This window comes from Felis catus, chromosome X (genome assembly GCF_018350175.1).
Source record: "Felis catus isolate Fca126 chromosome X, F.catus_Fca126_mat1.0, whole genome shotgun sequence".
Taxonomy (NCBI): domain Eukaryota; kingdom Metazoa; phylum Chordata; class Mammalia; order Carnivora; family Felidae; genus Felis; species Felis catus.
The window spans coordinates 61,320,259-61,341,963 of NC_058386.1; the positions used below are offsets into that span (position 1 = coordinate 61,320,259).

The 21,705-nt window shown below is 38.3% G+C and overlaps 1 protein-coding gene across 1 annotated transcript in view; it reads left to right on the forward strand.

The window, feature by feature from the left end:
* Positions 1-4,199, forward strand: part of UPRT (uracil phosphoribosyltransferase homolog) — a 71,064-nt gene extending 66,865 nt beyond the window's left edge. Inside the window, exon 9 of the transcript XR_006593038.1 lies at positions 3,674-4,199. The gene's annotated coding sequence lies outside the window, so the exon portion shown is untranslated. The remainder of the gene's footprint in view (positions 1-3,673) is intronic.
* Positions 4,200-21,705: the final 17,506 nt, after the last annotated feature.

Below are 21,705 nucleotides of genomic sequence, written 5' to 3' on the forward strand. Positions count from 1 at the left end.
TGAAACTGTACATCTTCCCTGCATGTTTTCATGTAAACACAAGATGTGTGTTTGGTCTATGTCTGGGGTTCTTTGTGGTTTCCTCCCATGCTTCGACATTCTTTGATGTTTATATCTGGCAAACAAGAAATAAAGACTATATGCAGTTTGCTGCTGCTACTGCTGTTTCACTGGCATAGGCAGCCCTGCACATCCTCTCAGTCTAAGTGTCTGGGAACCTTTTCTTCAGTATGTGGCTACATGGCATTGTGCCCCTGCCTAACTTTGCACACTTTGAGAAGTGCCCCTGCTGGCTCTGCAAGCTTTGTGGAGCTCCTCCTCCTGCTGGAAGAGGACCAGGGCTACATAGTTAAAAGGGTACATCTGGCCCACTACTTTCAAGAGCAAGAAACATAGTTGACTTTACTAACACAAATATAAAGAGGTAGTCAAAATGAGGATACAGAAGAATATGTCACAAAAAAGGACAGGACAAAACGACAGCAAGAGACCTAAGTGAAAAAAACATAAGTAAAGTGTCTGATAGAGAATTTAAAGTAATGTTATAATGATATTCACTGGATTTGGGAAGAGTAGAGAACATCAGTGAGACCTTAAGAAAGAGAGAGAAAACATTAAAAAAAGAACCAGAGAGGAAGAACACAATAAATGAAATTAAAAATACACTTAATGGAGTAAATAGTAGGCAGGAAGAAACAGAAGAATGAATTAATGAACTAGAACACAGAGTAATGTGAAGTAATAAAGCTGAACAAATGACAGAAAAAAGAATTATGCAAAATGAGAATAGACTTAGGGAACGTGGTGACTGAAGCAAGCACAATAACATTTTCATTATGGGGATCCCAGAAGAAGAGAGAAAAAAAAGGGGAGGAAAATTTACTTGAAGAAATAATAGCTGAAAACACCCCTAATCTAGCAAAAGAAACAGATATCCAGGTCCAGGAGGCACAGAGATCCCCCAACAAAAATCAACCAAAGGAGGTCCACACCAAGACACATAGTAATAAAAATGGAAAAAGTAGTGATAAAAAAAATTTAAAGCATCAAGAGAAAAGAAAACAGTTAGATACAAGGGAAACCCCATAAGGTTATAAACAGATTTTTCAGCAGAAACTTGGCAAGCCAGAAAGGAGTGACATGATATATTCCAGGTTCTGAAAGGGAAAATCTGCAGCCAGCAAGGCTATCATTCAGAACAAAATAAGATACAGAGTTTCTCAAACAAAAGCAAAAGGAATTCATGACCAGCTTTCCATGAAATATTAAAGGGGACTCTTTGAGTGGAAAGGAAACACCAAAGTGACTATGTAAAATAGGAAACACAAAAGCAGTAAAAACAAGTATTTCTATAAAAAGTCATTCAATGTATTCACAAGATAAAAGGGTGGGAAATATGACACCAAACACCTAAAATGTGTGTGGGGAGGGAGAAGTAAAGCGTGGGTTCAAACTTAAACAATGGTCAACTTAATATAGACTGCTATATGCAGAAGTTATATACAAAACTAATGGTAACCACAAAAAAACACTATTTGCTGGAGAGACATTATTTTTAGCATTGTATATTCTTTCCTGCTTCATCAAAAATTAATTGATCATATGGTTGTGGTTTCATTTCTGCATTTCCATTCGGCTCTATTGATTTATGTGTCTATTTTTGTGCCAGTATCATATTGTTTTGATCACTATAGCTTTGTAATATAATTTGAAGTCTGGAATTGTGATGCCTCTAGCTCTGGTTTTCTTTTTCAAGATTGCTTCAACTATTTGGGATCTTTTGATATTCTATACAAATTTTAGGATTGTTTGTTTAGCTCTGTGAAAAAATGCTGGTGATATTTTGATAGGGATTGCATTAAATGTGTAGATTTCTTTGTGTAGTGTACACATTTTAACAATATTTGTTCTTCCAATCCATAAGCATGGAATGTTTTTCCATTTCTTAGGTATCTTATGGTTTTTGGTGTAATTGTCAATGGGATTGATTCCTTGATTTCTCTTTCTGCTGTTTCATTATTGGTGTATGAAAATGCAAAACAGATTTCTGTATGTTCATTTTGTATGCTGTGACTTTACTGAATTTGTGTATCAGTTCTAGCACTTTTTGGTGGAGTCTTTTCGGTTTTCTATACAGGGTATCATGTTGTCTGCAAATAGTGACAGTTTGATTTCTTCCTTGCCAGTTTGGATGCCTTTTATTCATTTTTCTTGTTGATTGCTCTGGCTAGGACTTCCAGTACTATGTTAAATAGTAATGGTGATAGTGGACATCCTTGTCTTATTCCTGACCTTAGGGAGAAAGCTTTCAGTTGTTCACCCTTGAGTATGATGTTAGCTATGGGTGTTTATTTATTTATTTATGGTCTTTATTATGTTGATGTATGTTCCATCGAAACCTACTTGGTTGTGGGATTTTATCATGAATGGATGTTATACTTTTGTCAAATGCTTTTTCTGTGTCTATTGAAATGGTCGTATTTTTTATCCTTTCTTTTATTGATGTAACATATCACACTGATTAATATGCAAATACTGAACCACACTTGCAACCTGGGAATAAATCCTACTTGATTGTGGTGAATTATTTTTTTAATGTCTTGTTGGATCCAGTTTGCTAACATTTTGTTGAGGATTTTTGCATGTAAATTCATCAGAGATATTGGCCTATAGTATTCTTTTTTGTAGTGTATTTATCTGGTTTTGGTATCAGCATAATGCAGGCCTCTCATAGAATGAATTTGCAAGTTATACTTCCTCTTTTATTTTTTTGGACTATTTTGAGAATAGATATTAACCCTTATTTCAATGTTTGGTAGAATTCACCTGTGAAGCAATTTGATCCTGTAGTTTTGTTTCTTGGGAGTTTTTTGATTAGTGATTCAAGCCCATTGCTGGTAACTGTTCAAATTTTCTATTTCTTACTGATTCAAGTTTTGGAGGTTATATGTTTCTAGGAATTTATCCATTTTTTTCTAGGTTGTCCAGTTTGTTGGCATATAGTTTTTCATATATTCTCTTATAATTGTATTTCTATGGTGTCAGTTTTCATTTCTCCTCCTTTTTTATTTGTTTATTTGCATCTTCTTCCTCTCACTTTTTTTTTTTAATTTATTTTTGGGACAGAGAGAGACAGAGCATGAACGGGGGAGGGGCAGAGAGAGAGGGAGACACAGAATCAGAAACAGGCTCCAGGCTCCGAGCCATCAGCCCAGAGCCTGACGCGGGGCTCGAACCCACGGACCGGGAGATCGTGACCTGGCTGAAGTCGGACGCTTAACCGACTGCGCCACCCAGGCGCCCCTCCTCTCACTTTTTTTTGATGAGTCTGGCTAAATGTGTATTGATTTCCTTCACCTTTTCAAAGAAGTAGCTCCTGGTGTAATTGATTTGTTTTATTGGTTTTTTTTAAGTCTCTATTTTGCTTATTTCTGCTTTAATCTTTATTATTTCCTTTATTCTACTGGTTTTAAGTTTTGTTGGTCCCTCTTTTCTAGCTCCTTCATGTGTAAGGTTTGGTTGTTTGAGATTTTTCGTGTTTTTTGAGGTAGGCCTGTTATGCAAAAATTCAATCATAGAATAGCTTTTGCTGCATCCCAATGATTTTGGACCAGTGTTTCTTTCTTTTTCATTTGTCTACATGTATTTTTATTTTTTTTAATTTTTATTTTAGAGGGAGAGAGAGAACACGAGTGGGGAAGAGTAGCAAAGAGAGAGTGAGAGAGAATCTCAAGCAAGCTTCTCACTCACTGTGGAGCCGGATGCAGGCTCGATTCCACAACTCTAGGATCATGACTGGAGCTGAAATGAAGAGTTGGACGCTCAACTGACTGAATCACCCAGGTGCCCCTGTCTCCATGTATTTTTTAAATTTCCTCTTTGATTTCTTGGTTGTCCCATTTATTGTTTAGTAGCATGTTATTTAACATTCATGTATTTGCACTCTTTCCAGATTTTTTCTTATGGGGTTGATTTCTAGCTTCATAGCATTGTGGTCAGGAAGGATGCATGAATTAATTTGATCTTTCTAAATTTGTTGAGACTTGTTTTGTGTCCTATTATGCAATCTATTCTGGAGAATGTTCCACGAGCACTTGTCAAGAATGTGTATGCTGCTGTTTTAGGATGGAATGTTCTGGAATTATCTGTTGAATCTATCTGGTCCAATGTGTCATTAAAAATTACTGTTTCTTTGTTTATTGTGTGCTTGGATGATCAATTCATTGATGTAAGTGGGGTGTTAAAGTCCCCTGCTATTATTGTATTACTATTGATGATTTCCTTTATGTTTGTTATTGATGGCTTTAAGAATTTGGGTGTTCCAATGTTGGGTGCATAAATATTTACAATTGTTATGTCTTCTTGTTGGATTGTCTACTTTAGGATTCTATAGTGTCTTTCTTTGTCTTTTGTTATAGTCTTTGTTGTGAGAACTATTTTGTCTGATATAAGTATTGTTACCCTGGCTTTTTTTCACACCCATTTGCATGGTAAATGTTTCTCCACCTCCTCACTTTCAATCTATATGTATCTTTACATTCCAAATGAGTCACTTGTAGGCAGCAAATAGGGGTCCTGTTTATTATTCATGCAATCACACTATGTGTTTTTTTCTTTGTAGTTTCAAGTCTTTACTTGAATTACAGTTTGGAAAAATATGATGTAATATTAATTTCAGAAGTAAAATTTAATGATTTATCATATACATATAACACCCAGGATGCATCACAACAAGGCCTGCCTTAATACCCATCACCCATTTACCCCATCCCCTGCCTACCCCCCCTCCAGAAACCCTCAGTTTATTGTCTATAGTTAAGAGTCTCTTTTATGGTTTTCCACTCTTTTTTTTTAGCCCTATGTTCACCTGTTTTGTTTCTTAAATTCCACAAATGAATGCAAGCATATGGTATTTGTCTTTCTCTGACTGACTTATTTTGCTTAACATAATGCAGTCTAGCTCCACCCATGTCATTGAAAATGGCAAGATTTCATTATTTTTGATGGCTGATAATATTCCAGTGTGTGTGTGTGTGTGTGTGTGTGTGTGTGTGTGTGTGTATGTGTGTGTGTGTGTACAAACATAGCACACCACATCTTCTGTATCCATTCATCAGTTGATGGATATTTGGGCTCTTTCCATAATTTGCCTACTGTTGAAAATGCTGCTATAAACATCACGGTGCATGTTTCCCTTTGAGTCAGTATTTTTGTATCCTTTGGGTAAATACCTAGTAGTGCATTTGCTGAACCTTAGGATAGTTTTATTTTAAAATTTTTTGGAATATTGTTTTCCTGACTGGCTGCACCACTTTGCATTCCCAACGACATTGAAATAGGGCTCCCCTTTCTCTGCATCCTCGCCAATATCTGTTTGTTCGTTATTAATTTGAGCCATATTGACAGGTGTGAGTTGATATGTCATTGAAGTATGATTTGTATTTTCCTGATGATGAGTGATGTTGAGCATATTTCCATGTGTTTGTTAGTGATCTGAATGTCTTTGGAAAAATATCTATTCATGACTTATGCCCATTTTTAAACTGGATTATTTGAGTATTGAGTTTTATAAGTTCTTCATATATTTTGGATATTAACCTTTTATCAGATATATCAGTTGTAAATATCTTCTCCCATTCTAAAGATTGCCTTTTAGTCTTGTTAATTGTTTTCTTCACCATGCAGAGGTTTTTTATCTTGATTGGGTCCCAATAGTTCATTATTGCTTTTGTTTCCCTTTCCTCAAGAGATGAGTGTAGTACACATTTGCTATGGCTGACATCAAAGCAGTTACTGCCTGTGTTCTCCTCTAAGATTTTAATGGTTTCCTGTTTCACATTTAGGTCTTTCATCCATTTTGAACACATTTTTGTGTATGGTGTTAGAAAGTGTTCCAGTTTCATTCTTTTACATGTTGCTGTCCAGTTGTCCCAACACCATTTGCTGAAGAGTCTGTCTCTTTTCCATTGTACATTCATTCCTGCTTTGTTGAAGACTAGTTGACCATATAGTTGTGAGTCCATTTCTGCATTTTCTATTCTGTTCCATTGATCTTTGTCTGTGTTAGTGCCAGTACCATACACTCTTGATCACTACGACTTTGTGCTATAACTTGAAGTCTAGAATTGTCATGCCTCCACCTTGCTTTTCTATTTGAAGATTGATGTGGCTATTTGGAGTCTTTTTTGGTTCCATACACATTTTAGGATTGTTTATTCTAGGTCTGTGTAAAATGTTGCTGGTATTTTGATAGGGATTGCATAAAATGTGTAATTACTTTGGGTAGTATAGACATTTTAATGTTCCTCAAATTCATGAGTTTTAAATGTCTTTCCATTTGTTTGTTTCATCTTCAATATCTTTCATCAGTTTTTATAGTTTTCAGAATACAGATCTTTTCCCTCTTTGGTTAGGCTTATTCCTAAGTATCTTATGGTTACTGGTACAATTGTAAATGGGATTGATTCTTTGGTTTCTGATTCTGATGCTTCATTAGTGGTGTATAAAACACAAAGGGCTTTTCGGAAGATGGCGGCATAAGAGGATGCTGGGCTCACCGCACGCCCTGCTGATCACTTAGATTCCACCTAGGCCTGCCTAAATAACCCAGAAAACCGCCAGAGGATTAGCAGAACGGAGTCTCTGGAGCCAAGCGCAGACGAGAGGCCCACGGAAGAGGGTAGGAAGGGCGGCGAGGCAGTGCGCTCTCCACGGACTGGCGGGAGGGAGCCGGGGCAGAGGGGCGGCCCGCCGGCCAAGCAGAGCCCCTGAGTCTGGCTTGCAAAAGCGGAGGGGCCGGAGAGTGTGTTCCAACAGCAAGTGGGACTTAGCATCTGGGAGGTCATAAGTTAACAGCTCTGCTCGGAAAGCAGGAAGTCTGGAGGACAAAGGGAGAGAGAGTTGCTGAGCCCCGGGACGACAGAGCTCAGTTTGGCGGGGAACAAAGGCGCTCACCAGCGCCATCTCCCTTGCCCATTCCCCAGCCAAAATCCCAAAGGGAACCAGTTCCTGCCAGGGAACTTGCTTGCTCCACGCAAACACCCAACACTGTGCTTCTGCGGAGGACCTCCGGCAGCAGGTCTAACTCCCTCCCGCTGCCACAGGGCCCCTCCTGAAGTGGATCACCTAAGGAGAAGCGAGCTAAGCCTGCCCCTCCTGCCCCCGTGCACCTTGCCTACCCACCCCAGCTAATACACCAGATCCCCAGCACCACAAGCCTGGCAGTGTGCAAGTAGCCCAGACGGGCCATGCCACCCCACATTCCCCCCCCTAGGAGAGGGGAAGAGAAAGCACACAACAGTCTGACTGTAGCCCCAGTGGTGGGCTGGGGGCAGACATCAGGTCTGACTGTGGCCCCGCCCACCAACTCCAGTTATACACCACAGCACAGGGGAAGTGCCCTGCAGGTCCTCACCACTCCAGGGACTATCCAAAATGACCAAGCGGAAGAATTCCCCTCAAAAAAATCTCCAGGCAATAACAAGAGCTAATGAACTGATCAAAAAGGATTTAAATAATATAACAGAAAGTGAATTTAGAATAATAGTCATAAAATTAATTGCTGGGCTTTAAAACATTATAGAGGAGAGCAGAGAATCTCTTGCTACAGAGATCAAGTGACTAAGGAACAGTCCGGAGGAGCTGAAAAACGCTTTAAACAAGATGCAAAATAAAATGGAAACGACCATGGCTCGGATTGAAGAGGCAGAGGAGAGAATAGGTGAACTAGAAGATAAAGTTATGGAAAAAGAGGAAGCTGAGAAAAAGAGAGATAAAAAATTCCAGAGTGTGAGGGGAAAATTAGAGAACTAAGTGATACACTAAAAAGAAATAATATACGCATAATTGGTATCCCAGAGGAGGAAGAGACAGGGAAAGGTGCTGAAGGTATACTTGAAGAAATAATAGCTGAGGACTTCCCTGAATTGGGGAAGGAAAAAGGCATTGAAATCCAAGATGCACAGAGAACTCCCTTCAGAAGTAACTTGAATTGATCTTCTGCATAACATCTCATAGTGAAACTGGCAAAATACAAGGATAAAGAGAAAATTCTGAAAGCAGCAAGGGATAAACGTGCCCTAACATATAAAGGGAGACCTATAAAACTCGTGACTGATCTCTCTTTTGAAACTTGGCAGGCCAGAAAGTCATGGCAGGAGATCTTCAATGTGATAAACAGAAAAAATATGCAGCCGAGAATCCTTTATCCAGCAAGTCTGTCATTTAGAATAGAAGCAGAGATAAAGGTCTTCCCAAACAAACAAAAACTGAAGGAATTAGTCACCACTAAACCAGTCCTACAAGAGATCATAAGGGGTATCCTGTGAGACAAAGTACCAGAGACATCGCTACAAGCATAAAACATACAGACATCACAATGACTCTAAACCCCTATCTTTCTATAATAACACTGAATGTAAATGGACTAAAAGTACCAACCAAAAGACATAGGGTATCAGAATGGATAAAAAAAAAAAACAAGACCCATCTATTTGCTGTCTACAAGAGACTCATTTTAGGCCTGAGGACAACTTTAGATGAGAGTGAGGGGATGGAGAACTATTTATCATGCCACTGGAAGCCAAAAGCAAGCTGAAGTAGCCATACTTATATCAGACAAACTGGACTTTAAATTAAAGGCTGTAACAAGAGATGAAGAAGGGCATTATATAATAATCACAGGGTCTATCCATCAGGAAGAACTAACAGTTATAAATGTCTATGCGCCGAATACCGGAGCCCCCAAATATATAAAACAATTGCTCACAAACATAAGCAACCTTATTGATAAGAATGTGGTAATTGCAGGGGACTTTAACACTCCACTTACAGAAATGGATAGATCATCTAGAGACACGGTCAATAAAGAAACAAGGGCCCTGAATGATACATTGGATCAGAGGGACTTGACAGGTATGTTTAGAACTCTGCATCCCAAAGCAACAGAATATACTTTCTTCTGAAGTGCACGTGGAACATTCTCCAAGATAGGTCATATACTGGGTCACAAAACAGCTCTTCATAAGTATACAAGAATTGAAATTATACCATGCATAATTTCAGACCACAATGCCATGAAGCTTGAAATCAACCACAGGAAAAAGTCTGGAAAACCTCCAAAAGCATGGAGGTTAAAGAACACCCTACTAAAGAATGAGTGGGTCAACCAGGCAATTAGAGAAGAAATTAAAAAAATATATGGAAACAAACAAAAATGAAAATACAACAATCCAAACGTTTTGGGATGCAGTGAAGGCAGTCCTGAGAGGAAATATCATTGCAATCCAGGCCTATCTCAAGAAACAAGAAAAATCCCAAATACAAAATCTAACAGCACACCGAAAGGAAATAGAAGCAGAACAGCAAAGACAGCCTAAACCCAGCAGAAGAAGAGAAATAATAAATATCAGAGCAGAAATAAACAATATAGAATCTAAAAAAACTGTAGAGCAGATCAAAGAAACCAAGAGTTGTTTTTTTGAAAAAATAAAAAAAATTGATAAACCTGTAGCCAGGCTTCTCAAAAAGAAAAGGGAGATGACCCAAATAGATAAAAGCATGAATGAAAATAGAATTATTCCAACTAATCCCTCAGAGATACAAACAATTATTATCAAATACTATGAAAAATTATATGCTAACAAAATGGACAACCTGGGAGAAATGGACAAATTCCTAAACACCCACACGCTTCCAAAACTCAATCAGGAGGAAATAGAAAGCTTGAACAGACCCATAACCAGGGAAGAAATTAAATCGGTTATCAAAAATCTCCCAACAAATAAGAGTCCAGGACCAGATGGCTTCCTAGGGGAGTTCTACCAGACATTTAAAGCAGAGATAATACCTATCCTTCTCAAGCTATTCCAAGAAATAGAAAGGGAAGGAAAACTTCCAGACTCATTCTATGAAGCCAGTATTCCTTTGATTCCTAAACCAGAGACCCAGTAAAAAAAGAGAACTACAGGCCAATATCCCTGATGAATATGGATGCAAAAATTCTCAATAAGATACTAGCAAATCGAATTCAATGGCATATAAAAAGAATTATTCACCATGATCAACTGGGATTCATTCCTGGGATGCAGGGCTGGTTCAACATTTGCAAATCAATCAACGTGATACATCACATTAACAAAAAAAAAGAGAAGAACCATATGATCCTGACAATCGATGCAGAAAAGGCCTTTGATAAAATCCAGCACCCTTTCTTAATAAAAACCCTTGAGAAAGTCGGGATAGAAGGAAAATACTTAAAGATCATAAAAGCCATTTATGAAAAGCCCACAGCTAACATCATCCTCAACGGGGAAAAACTGAGAGCTTTTTCCCTGAGATCAGGAACACGCCAAGGATGCCCACTCTCACCGCTGCTGTTTAACATAGTGCTGGAAGTGCTAGCATCAGCAATCAGACAACAAAAGGAAATCAAAAGCATCAAAATTGGCAAAGATGAAGTCAAGCTTTCGCTTTTTGCAGATGACATGATATTATACATGGAAAATCCGATAGACTCCACCAAAAGTCTGCTAGAACTGATACAGGAATTCAGCAAAGTTGCAGGATACAAAATCAATGTACAGAAATCAGTTGCATTCTTATCCACTAACAATGAAGCAACAGAAAGACAAATAAAGAAACTGATCCCATTCACAATTGCACCAAGAAGCATAAAATACCTAGGAATAAATCTAACCAAAGATGTAAAGGATCTGTATGCTGAAAACTATAGAAAGCTTATGAAGGAAATTGAAGAAGATTTAAAGAAATGGAAAGACATTCCCTGCTCATGGATTGGAAAAATAAATATTGTCAAAATGTCAATACTACCCAAAGCTATCTACACATTCAATGCAATCCCAATCAAAATTGCACCAGCATTCTTCTCGAAACTAGAACAAGCAATCCTAAAATTCATATGGAACCACAAAAGGCCCCGAATAGCCAAAGGAATTTTGAAGAAGAAGACCAAAGCAGGAGGCATCACAATCCCAGACTTTAGCCTCTACTACAAAGCTGTCATCATCAAGACAGCATGGTATTGGCACAAAAACAGACACATAGACCAATGGAATAGAATAGAAACCCCAGAACTAGACCCTCAAACGTATGGCCAACTCATCTTTGACAAAGCAGCAAAGAACATCCAATGGAAAAAAGACAGTCTCTTTAACAAATGGTGCTGGGACAACTGGACAGCAACATGCAGAAGGTTGAAACTAGACCACTTTCTCACACCATTCACAAAAATAAACTCAAAATGGATTAAGGACCTGAATGTGAGACAGGAAACCATCAAAAACCCTAGAGGAGAAAGCAGGAAAAGACCTCTCTGACCTCAGCCGTAGTAATCTCTTACTCGACACATCCCCAAAGGCAAGGGGATTAAAACCAAAAATGAATTACTGGGACCTTATGAAGATAAAAAGCTTCTGCACAGCAAAGGAAACAACCAACAAAACTAAAAGGCAACCAATGCAATGGGAAACGATATTTGCAAATGACATATCGGACAAAGGGTTAGTATCCAAAATCTATAAAGAGCTCACCAAACTCCACACCCAAAAAACAAATAACCCAGTGAAGAAATGGGCAGAAAACATGAATAGACACTTCTCTAAGGAAGACATCCAGATGGCCAACAGCCCCATGAAAAGATGCTCAACATCGCTCCTTATCAGGGAAATACAAATCAAAACCACACTCAGATATCACCTCAGGCTAGTCAGAGTGGCCAAAATGAACAAATCAGGAGAGTATAGATGCTGGAGAGGATGTGGAGAAACGGGAACCCTCTTGCACTGTTGGTGGGAATGCAAATTGGTGCAGCCACTCTGGAAAACAGTGTGGAGGTTCCTCAGAAAATTAAAAATAGACCTACCCTATGACCCACCAATAGCACTGCTAGGAATTCACCCAAGGGAGAAGGAGTACTGATGCATAGGGGCACTTGTACCCCAAGGTTTATAGCAGCACTCTCAACAATAGCCAAATTATGGGAAGAGCCTAAATGTCCATCAGCTGAGGAATGGATAAAGAAATTGTGGTTTATATACACAATGGAGTACTACATGGCAATGAGAAAGAACAAAATATGGCCCTTGATAGTAACGTGGATGGAACTGGAGAGTGTGATGCTAAGTGAAATAAGTCATACAGAGAAAGCCAGATACCATATGTTTTCACTCTTATGTGGATCCTGACAATCTTAAGAGAACCCATGGGGGAGGGGAAGGAAAAAAAAAGATTAGTGAGGGAGAGAGCCAAAGCGTAAGAGTTTCTTAAAAACTGAGAATAAACTGAGGTTTGATGGGGGGTGGGAGGGAGGGGAGGGTGGGTGATGGGTATTGAGGAGGGCACCTTTTGGGATGAGCACTGGGTGTTGTATGGAAACCAATTTGACAATAAATATCATATATTTAAAAAAAAAGAAACACAAAAAAATTCTGTATACTGATTTTGTATCCTGTGACATTCCTGAATTTTTGTATCAGTTCTAGTAATTTTTAAGGTGGGGGGGTATTTTGTACTTTCTCCATAGAGTATCATGGCATTTGCAAATTGTGACACTTTGATGTCTTCCTTGCCAATTTGGATGCATTTATTTTGTTGTCTTTGTCTGAATAGTGTTGCTAGGACTTCCAGTACTATGTTGAATAACAGTGGTGAGAATAAGCATCCTTATCGTTTTCCTGACCATAGAGAAAAAGCTCTCAGTTTTTTCCCCATTGAGGGGAATCATGAGATGAATCATATTATGGCTAGGGGTCATTCAGGAATAATTAGTCATATATATTCTTGGGTGATGATTAGTGTGGCTAGTGTAAAGGATCCATTTATTAGTAATACTGATAGGAGGCTAATAGCTAGTGTGACTTCATATGAGATTGTTTGGGCTACAGCTCGTAGAGCTCCCATTAGGGCGTATTTTGAATTTGAAGCCCACCCTGATCATAGGATAGAGTAGACAGCTAGGCTTGATATGGCTAGTATAAATAATACTCCTAGGTTTATGTTAATGAGTGGGTATGGTATAGGCAATGGAAATCATATGGTTAGGGCTAGCGTGAGGGCTAGGATGGGTGCTATAATGAATATAAATATAGAGGATGTGAGGGGTCAGAGGGGTTCTTTAGTGAAGAGTTTTACGGCGTCTGCGATAGGTTGGAGTAGGCCATATGGTCCTACGACATTTGGTCCTTTGCGGATTTGTATATAACCTAGTACTTTACGTTCAACTAAGGTCAGGAAGGCTACGGCAAGGAGAATGGGGATGATTAATGAGAGGATATTAATTATGAACATGTTGTTAGGGAGAGGAATTGAACCTCTGATAATAAAAGCTTAAGTTTTATGCAATTACCAGGCTCTGCCACCCTAACAAACCCGAGCTCTCGGGTAGTGTAGTTGGATAAACTGTCTAGATTAAGATTATATCATCTATTTGGTTAAAGGTGCTTTGGTAAAGTGGGCCTTATTTCTCTTGTCCTTTTGTACTGGGAGAAATTATTTAATAGATAGAAACCGACCTGGATTACTCCGGTCTGAACTCAGATCACGTAGGACTTTAATCGTTGAACAAATGAACCTTTGATAGCTGCTGAACCATCGGGATGTCCTGATCCAACATCGAGTTCGTAAACCCTATTGTTGATATGGACTCTGAAATAGGATTGCGCTGTTATCCCTAGGGTAACTTTTTCCGTTTATCAAGTTTTTGGATCAATAAGTGATGTAATACTTTTGACTGGTTAATCTAGATTTAAATCACTGGGAGGTTATTTTGTTCTCCGAGGTCACCCCAACCTAAATTATCGGCCCATATAGAGGCTTGTTGTCCCTGTCCGTTAATTAATGAGGTCTCTTTGGGTCGGTTAATTAAAGCTCCATAGGATCTTCTCGTCTTATTGTTATATTCCCGCCTCTTCACGGGAAGGTCAATTTCACGGATTGGAAGTAAGAGACAGTAAAGCCCTCATGTGGCCATTCATACAAGTCCCTATTTAGGGAACAAATGATTATGCTACCTTTGAACGGTCAGGATACCGCGGCCGTTTAACTAGTGTCACCGGGCAGGCAGTGCCTCTAATACTGGAAATGCTAGAGGTGATGTTTTTGGTAAACAGGCAGGGCTTGTGTTTGCCGAGTTCCTTTTACTTCTTTTAATCTTTCCCTAATTTGCATACCTGTGTTGGGTTAACAATTAGTTTGATATTCTGTTTATGGTTAGGTTATATTTATCTTGTTGTTAACTATCAGTGGTTATCCGTTCTGATATAAGCTTATGCAGGGAGAAATACTTCTTGTTACTCATATTAGCATTATTGCTTCTATTGTTAAATAGATTTGCCCAGTTTTAAATTAGGAGTTAGTTGCGTTTTTTGACATTAAGATGTTTTGATTTTGAGCTTGAACGCTTTCTTAATTGATTGCTGCTTTTAGGCCACCTATGGTTTGTATTTATGCTTACTCTCTAATAAAGGCTGTATCCTAATTCTAAAAAGCTATACCTTTTTAGACTATATTTTAAACTTACATTAGAATTTTAGAGGTTTTTGAGGTAAGTTTAAAGTTGAACTAAGATTCTGTTCTGGGCAACCAGCTATCACCAGGCTTGTTAGGCTTTTCACCTTTACCCATAAATCTTCTCACTATTTTGCAACATAGACGAGTTCATCCTATAATAGATTGTTCATGGGTAGCTCGTCTGGTTTGGGGGCACCTAGCTGAAGTTCTCTTTGTTAGGTTGTTCTAGCTAATTCATTATGCAAAAGGTACAAGGGGTAATCTTTGCTGTGTGGTGCTTTTAATTTTTTCTTTCATCTTTCCCTTGTGGTACTTTCTCTATAGCGCCGCTAAATTTCTATCTCCTATAATTTTTAGGGTAACTGAATGTTTTGTTTTACTTTCTAGTGTTAGTTGGGTTTATGGATGTTTGGGCTAGCTTTGGCTCAAGATGGTCAGTTTAATATGAAATCTTCTGGGTGTTAGCCAGATACTTTGTTTAAGCTACATCTTGTTATCCAAGCACACTTTCCAGTATGCTTACCTTGTTACGACTTGTCTCTTCTTGTGGGTATAGTGGTTTGAATAGGTTTCTTTAGGGATTTATCACTTGAGGAGGGTGACGGGCGGTGTGTGCGTGCTTCATGGCCCGATTCAATTGAGCTCTCTATTCTCAAATTTACTACTAATCCTCCTTTAATACTTACTTTCATAAGGATTTTCGTGGGTGTTCTAGTCATAGAAAATGTAGCCCATTGCTTCCCATCTCATGGGCTACACCTTGACCTAACTTTTTTGTGTTAAGATACTTGTGCTTACTTTTCTTCCTTTTTAGTGTTTGCTGAAGATGGCGGTATATAGGCTAAATTAGCAAGAGATGGTGAGGTCTATCGGGGTTTATCGATTATAGAACAGGCTCCTCTAGAGGGATGTAAAGCACCGCCAAATCCTTTGAGTTTTAAGCTGTTGCTAGTAGTTCTCTGGCGGATAGTTTTGTTTGAACTAACTATCTAAGTTTAGGGCTAAGCATAGTGGGGTATCTAATCCCAGTTTGGGTCTTAGCTATTGTGTAGTCGGAGATATTAAAGTTACTTTCGTGCTGTATTTTTATGTTAACTGTAGCTTTTTACAGCCTAGTTAAGGTTTAACTTTAGTATGTTTTTTTTTTCTCTGTAACATGCTTTATGCCGTGGGTCTATTAGTTTGGGTTAATCATATGACCCCGGTGGCTGGCAGGAAATTTACCAACCCTTGTTTAATATAGCTTAGTTGAACTTTCATTCATAGCTTAATTTTTATCACTGCTGCATCCCGTGGGGGTGTGGCTGAGCAAGGTGTTATGAGCTACAATGATTGTGTGCTTGATACCAGCTCCTTTAGGTCACTGGGTGACTTAGAGGGCATTTTCACCGGGATGCAGAGGCTTGCATGTGTAATCTTATTAATAACTAATGGAAAGGCCAGGACCAAACCTTTGTGTTTATGGAGTCTGGCGACTCATCTAGGCATTTTCAGTGCCTTGCTTTATACATTTAAGCTACATTAACTGGAGTATAGGGTTATTTAGATATATAAAATATTGTTCAATAGGGACGAATTAGAGATTGGGTTAGTGTATCTATAGATAGCTGCAAACAGAGTTATGATTTAGTATTAATAGTTAGCAATGATAGGGGATTGGTAAAGTTTATGAGCATTGATTCTTAGGCCTATGTCTAGGTACGGGTTTAGTCTTGTTTTTGGGGTTTGACAAGACAGAAATAGACATGTATTATTATAAATAAGGTTAACGGGGGGGTAAGGGGGGTTTGATTAAGCTAGTTATTTACTAAATCAAAATGTTTGCATGTGTATACGTGTATACGTGTGTATGTGTACGTATATGTGTACGTGTGTACGTGTACGTGTGTACGTGTGTACGTGTACGCGTATATGTGTACGTGTGTACACGTACATGTGTACACATATGTGTGTACGCGTGTACGTGGGTGCACGCTTGCCGTGTCCTGTGAAACATTAGGAATTTAAGTATATGTCCTGTGACCATTGACTGAATTGCACCTTGTTTGTTGTACGTGTGGAGACCCCACATAGAGAATAAGCCCAGCTACAATATATTTGACTGAGTCAGGACCTTTAGGTCATAGCTGAGTAATAGCAAGTTCGCGCCCCTAAAATTAAAAAATACCAAATGCATGACACCACAGTTATGTGTGATCATGGGCTGATTAGTCATTAGTCCATCGAGATGTCCCATTTGAGAGAGTTGAAGGATTGGATTTGAGGATTTTATGGCCCTGAAGTAAGAACCAGATGCCAGGTATAGTTCCGTTATAGAAACCCCCACGTTGAAATGGGCCCGGAGCGAGAAGAGGTACACGTTCGAGCAAGGGTTCAAGCTGAGGGTTTTTGTATGTGGCCTTTATGTTGAGGTATGTTCCCTGTATTCCTACTTTGTTGAGGGTTTCCATCAAGAATGGATGTTGTGCTTTGTGAAATGCTTTTTCTGCATGTATTAAGAGGATATCTTTGTTCCTATCCTTTTTAAATTAATGTGGTGTATCATGTTTATTGATTTGCAATTATTGAACCACCCTTGCAACTCAGGGACAAAACTCACTTGATCATGGTGAATGAATCACTTGATGTATACTTGGATTTGATTTACTAGTATTTTGTTGAGAATTTTTGCATTGTTGCTCATCAGGGTATTGGACTGTAGTTCTTTTTTTAGTGGAGTCTTTGAATGGGATCAGATTTAGGATAATGCTGGAATCATAGATGAATTTGGAAGTTGTCCTTCCATTTCTATTTTTTGGAATAGGTTAGGAAGAACAGGTATTAACTCTCCTTTAAATATGTGGTAGAATTTCCTTGTAAAACCATCTGTCCTTGGATTTTTGTTTATTTGAATATTTTTGATTCTTGATTCAATTTCTTTGCTGGTTATCAGTCTGTTAAAGTTTTTTATTTCTTCCTGTTTCAGTTTTGGTAGTTCATATGTTTCTAGAAATTTGTCATTTTCTTCCAGGTTGTCCAATTTGTTGGCACATAATTTTTCATAATATTTTCTTATACTTGTTTTTATTTTTATTTTATTAAAAAAATTTTTGTAAACATTTATTTATTTTTGAGAGACAGAGAGAGACAGAGTGTGAGCAGGGAAGGGGTGGAGAGAGAGGGAGACACAGAATCCCAAGCGGGCTCCAGGATCTGAGCTGTCAGCACACAGCCTGATGCGGGGCTCAAACTCACAAACCATGAGATCATGACCTGAGCCAAAATAGGATGCTTAATCAACTCAGCCACCCAGGCGCCCCTTATACTTGTTTTTATTTCTGCCCTGTTGGTTTGATTTCTCCTGTCTTATTTGTGAGTTTATTTATTTAGGTCCTTTCATTTTTCTTTTTGATATTTCTGGCAAAGGGTTAATCAATTTTGTTTTATTTTTTTTCAAAGAACCAGCTCCTGGTTTCACTGATATGTTCTACTGGATTATTTTTGTTTCTATGTCATTTATTTATTCTCTAATATTTATTATTTCTCTTATTCTGCTGGATTTAGACTTCATTTCTTCCTTTTGTAGTTCCTTTAGGTGTAAGGTTAGGTCGCATATTTGAGGTTTTTCTTTCTTCTTGAGGTAGACCTGTATTGCTATATACTTCACTCTTATAACTGCTTTTGTTGCATCCCAAAGGTTTTGGAACATCATGTTTTCATTTTCCTTTGTTTCCACGTACTTTTTCCATTTCTTCTTTGATTTCCTGGTTGACCCATTCATTCTTTAGTAGGGTGTTCTTTAACCTTCATGTATTTGTGGTCGTTCAAAGTTTTTCTTGTGGTTGACCTCAAGTTTCATAGCTTTGTGGTTGGAAAGATGCATGGTACAATCTCAATCTTTTTGTACTTGTTGAGGCTTTATGTGTAAACTAGTATTTGATCTATTCTGGAGAATTTTCCATGTGTACTTGAAAAGAATTTTTCTGCTGCTTTAGGATAAAATGTTCTGGATATATCTGTTAAGTCCATCCAGTCTAGTATGTCATTCAAAGCCCTTGTTTACTTGTTGATTTTCCACTTAGATGGTCTATCCATTGATATAAGTGGGGAGTTAAAGTTTCCTACTATTATTATTGTATTATTATCAATGAGTTTTTTTATGTTTATTACTATATGTTTTATATATTTGGGTTCTTTCATATTGGGGGCATAAATATTCACAAATGTTAGATTTTCTTGTTGGATAGACCCCTTTATTATTATATAGTGCCCTTCTTCATTGCTTGTTACAGTCTTTGGCTTAAAATCTAGCTTGTCTGATGTAACTGTTGCTACTCAAGCTTCCTTTGGACTTCCATTTGCATGGTGAATATTTCTCCATCCCCTCACGTTCAATCTACAGGTATGTTTAGGTATAAGATGGGTCTCTTATAGGCAGCATATTGATGGGTCTTGATTTTTTTATCCATTCTGACACCTTTGGGTCTTGATTTTTTTTTATCCATTCTGACACCTGTGTCTTTGTATTGGAGCATTTAGTCCATTTACATTCAGAGTAATTATTGATAGATATGACTTTAGTGCAATTTTATTACTTGTTTTTTTTATTGTTTCTGGAGATTTTGTTTCTTTCTAGTGTTTGTCATTTTTGGTTTATCTTTCCCACTCAAAGAGTCCCCTTTTATAGTTCTTGCAGGGCTAGTTTATTAGTCAAAACTCCTTCAGTGTTTTTGTTTTTGTTTTCGTCTGGGAAACTCTTTCTCCAGACTTTTATTCTGAATGATAGCTTTGCTTGATAGAATATACATGGCTGCATATTGTTCCCATTCAGCATGTTGAATATATCATGTCCTCCCTTCTGATCTGTGATGTTTTTGTGAACAGATCTGCTGCTACACTTATTTGTCTTTCTTTGTAAATTGAGGACTTCTTTTGTCTTGCTGCTTTAGGATTTTTTATCTCTATATTTTGCAAATTAACAACCATATGTGTTGCTGGTGGCTTTCTTTTGTTGAATTGATGGGATTTCTCTGAGCTTCCTGTATTTGGTTATCTATTTCCTTCCCCAGATTAGGGATATTTTCGACTAAATCTCCTTGAAAAACTTTCTGCCCCCATTCCCTCTTTTCTTCTTTGGGATTCTTTTTTTTTAATATATGAAATTTATTGCCAGTTTGGTTTCCATACAACACCCAGTGCTCATCCAAAAAGATGCCCTCCTCAATATCCATCACCCACCCTCCCCTCCCTCCCACCCCCATCAGCCCTCAGTTTATTCTCAGTTTTTAAGAGTCTCCTATGCTTTGTGTCTCTCCCACTCTAACCTCTCTCTTTTTTTTTTCCTTCCCCTGCCCCATGGGTTCCTGTTAAGTTTCTCAGGATCCACATAAGAATGAAAACATATGGTATCTCTTTTTCTCTCTATGGCTTATTTCACTTACCATCACACTCTCCAGTTCCATCCACGTTGCTACAAAGGGCCATATTTCATTCTTTCTCATTACCACGTAGTACTCCATTGTGTATATAAACTGCAATTTCTTTATCTATTCATCAGTTGATGGACATTTAGGCTCTTTCCATAATTTAGCTATTGTTGAAAGTGCTGCTATAAACATTGGGGTACAAGTGCCCCTATACATCAGTACTCCTGTATCCCTTGGGTAAATTCCTAGCAGTGCTACTGCTGGGACATGGGGTAGGTCTATTTTTAATTTTTTGAGGAACCTCCACACTGTTTTCCAGAGCGGCTGCACGAATTTGCATTCCCACCAACAGTGCAAGAGTGTTCCCGTTTCTCCACATCCTCTCCAGCATCTATAGTCTCCTGATTTGTTCATTTTGGCCACTCTGACTGGCCTGAGGTGATATCTGAGTGTGGTTTTGATTTCTATTTCCCTGATGAGGAGCGACATTGAGCATCTTTTCATGGGGCTGTTGGACATCTGGATGTCTTCTTTACAGAAGGGTTTATTCATGTTTTCTGCCCATTTCTTCACTGGATTATTTGTTTCTCAGTGTGGAGTTTGGTGAGCTCTTTATAGATTTTGGATACTAGCCCTTTGTCCGATATGTCATTTGCAAATATCTTTTCCCATTCTGTTGATTGCCTTTTAGTTTTGTTGGTTGTTTCCTTCGCTGTGCAGAAGCTTTTTATCCTCATGAAGTCCCAATAGTTCATTTTTGCTTTTAATGCCCTTGCCTTTGGGGATGTGTCAAGTAAGAAATTCCTGCGGCTGAGGTCAGAGAGGTTTTTTCCTGTTTTCTCCTCTAGGGTTTTGAAGGTTTTCTGTCTCACATTCAGGTCCTTTATCCATTTTGAGTTTATTTTTGTGAATGGTGTGAGAAAGTGGTCTAGTTTCAACCTTCTGCATGTTTCTGTCCAGTTGTCCCAGCACCATTTGTTAAAGAGACTGTCTTTTTTCCATTGGATGTTCTTTCCTGCTTTGTCAAGTTTAGTTGGCCATACGTTTGTGGGTCTAGTTCTGGGGTTCCTATTCTATTCCATTGGTCTATGTGTCTGTTTTTGTGCCAATACCATGCTGTCTTGATGATGACAGCTTTGTAGTAGAGGCTAAAGTCTGGGATTGTGAGGCCTCCTGCTTTGGTCTTCTTCTTCAAAATTCCTTTGGCTATTCAGGGCCTTTTGTGTTTCCATATGAATTTTAGGATTGCTTGTTCTAGTTTCGAGAAGAATGCTGGTGCAATTTTGATTGGGATTGCATTGAATGTGTAGATAGCTTTGGGTACTATTGACATTTTGACAATATTTATTCTTCCAACCCATGAGCATGGAATGTTTTTCCATTTCTTTATATCTTCTTCAATTACCTTCATAGGATAGTTTTCAGCATACAGATCCTTTACATCTTTGGTTAGATTGATTCCTAGGTATTTTATGCTTCTTGGTGCAATTGTGAATGGGACCAGTTTCTTTATTTCTCTTTCTGTTGCTTCATTGTTAGTTTATAAGAATGCAACTGATTTCTGTACATTGATTTTGTATCCTGCAACTTTGCTGAATTCATGTATCAGTACTAGCAGATTTCTGGTAGAGTCTATCGGATTTTCCATGTATAATATCATGTCATTTGCAAAAAGTGAAAGCCTAACTTCATCTTTGCCAATTTTGATGCCTTTGATTTCCTTTTGTTGTTTGATTGCTGATGCTAGCACTTCCAACACAATGTTAAACAATAG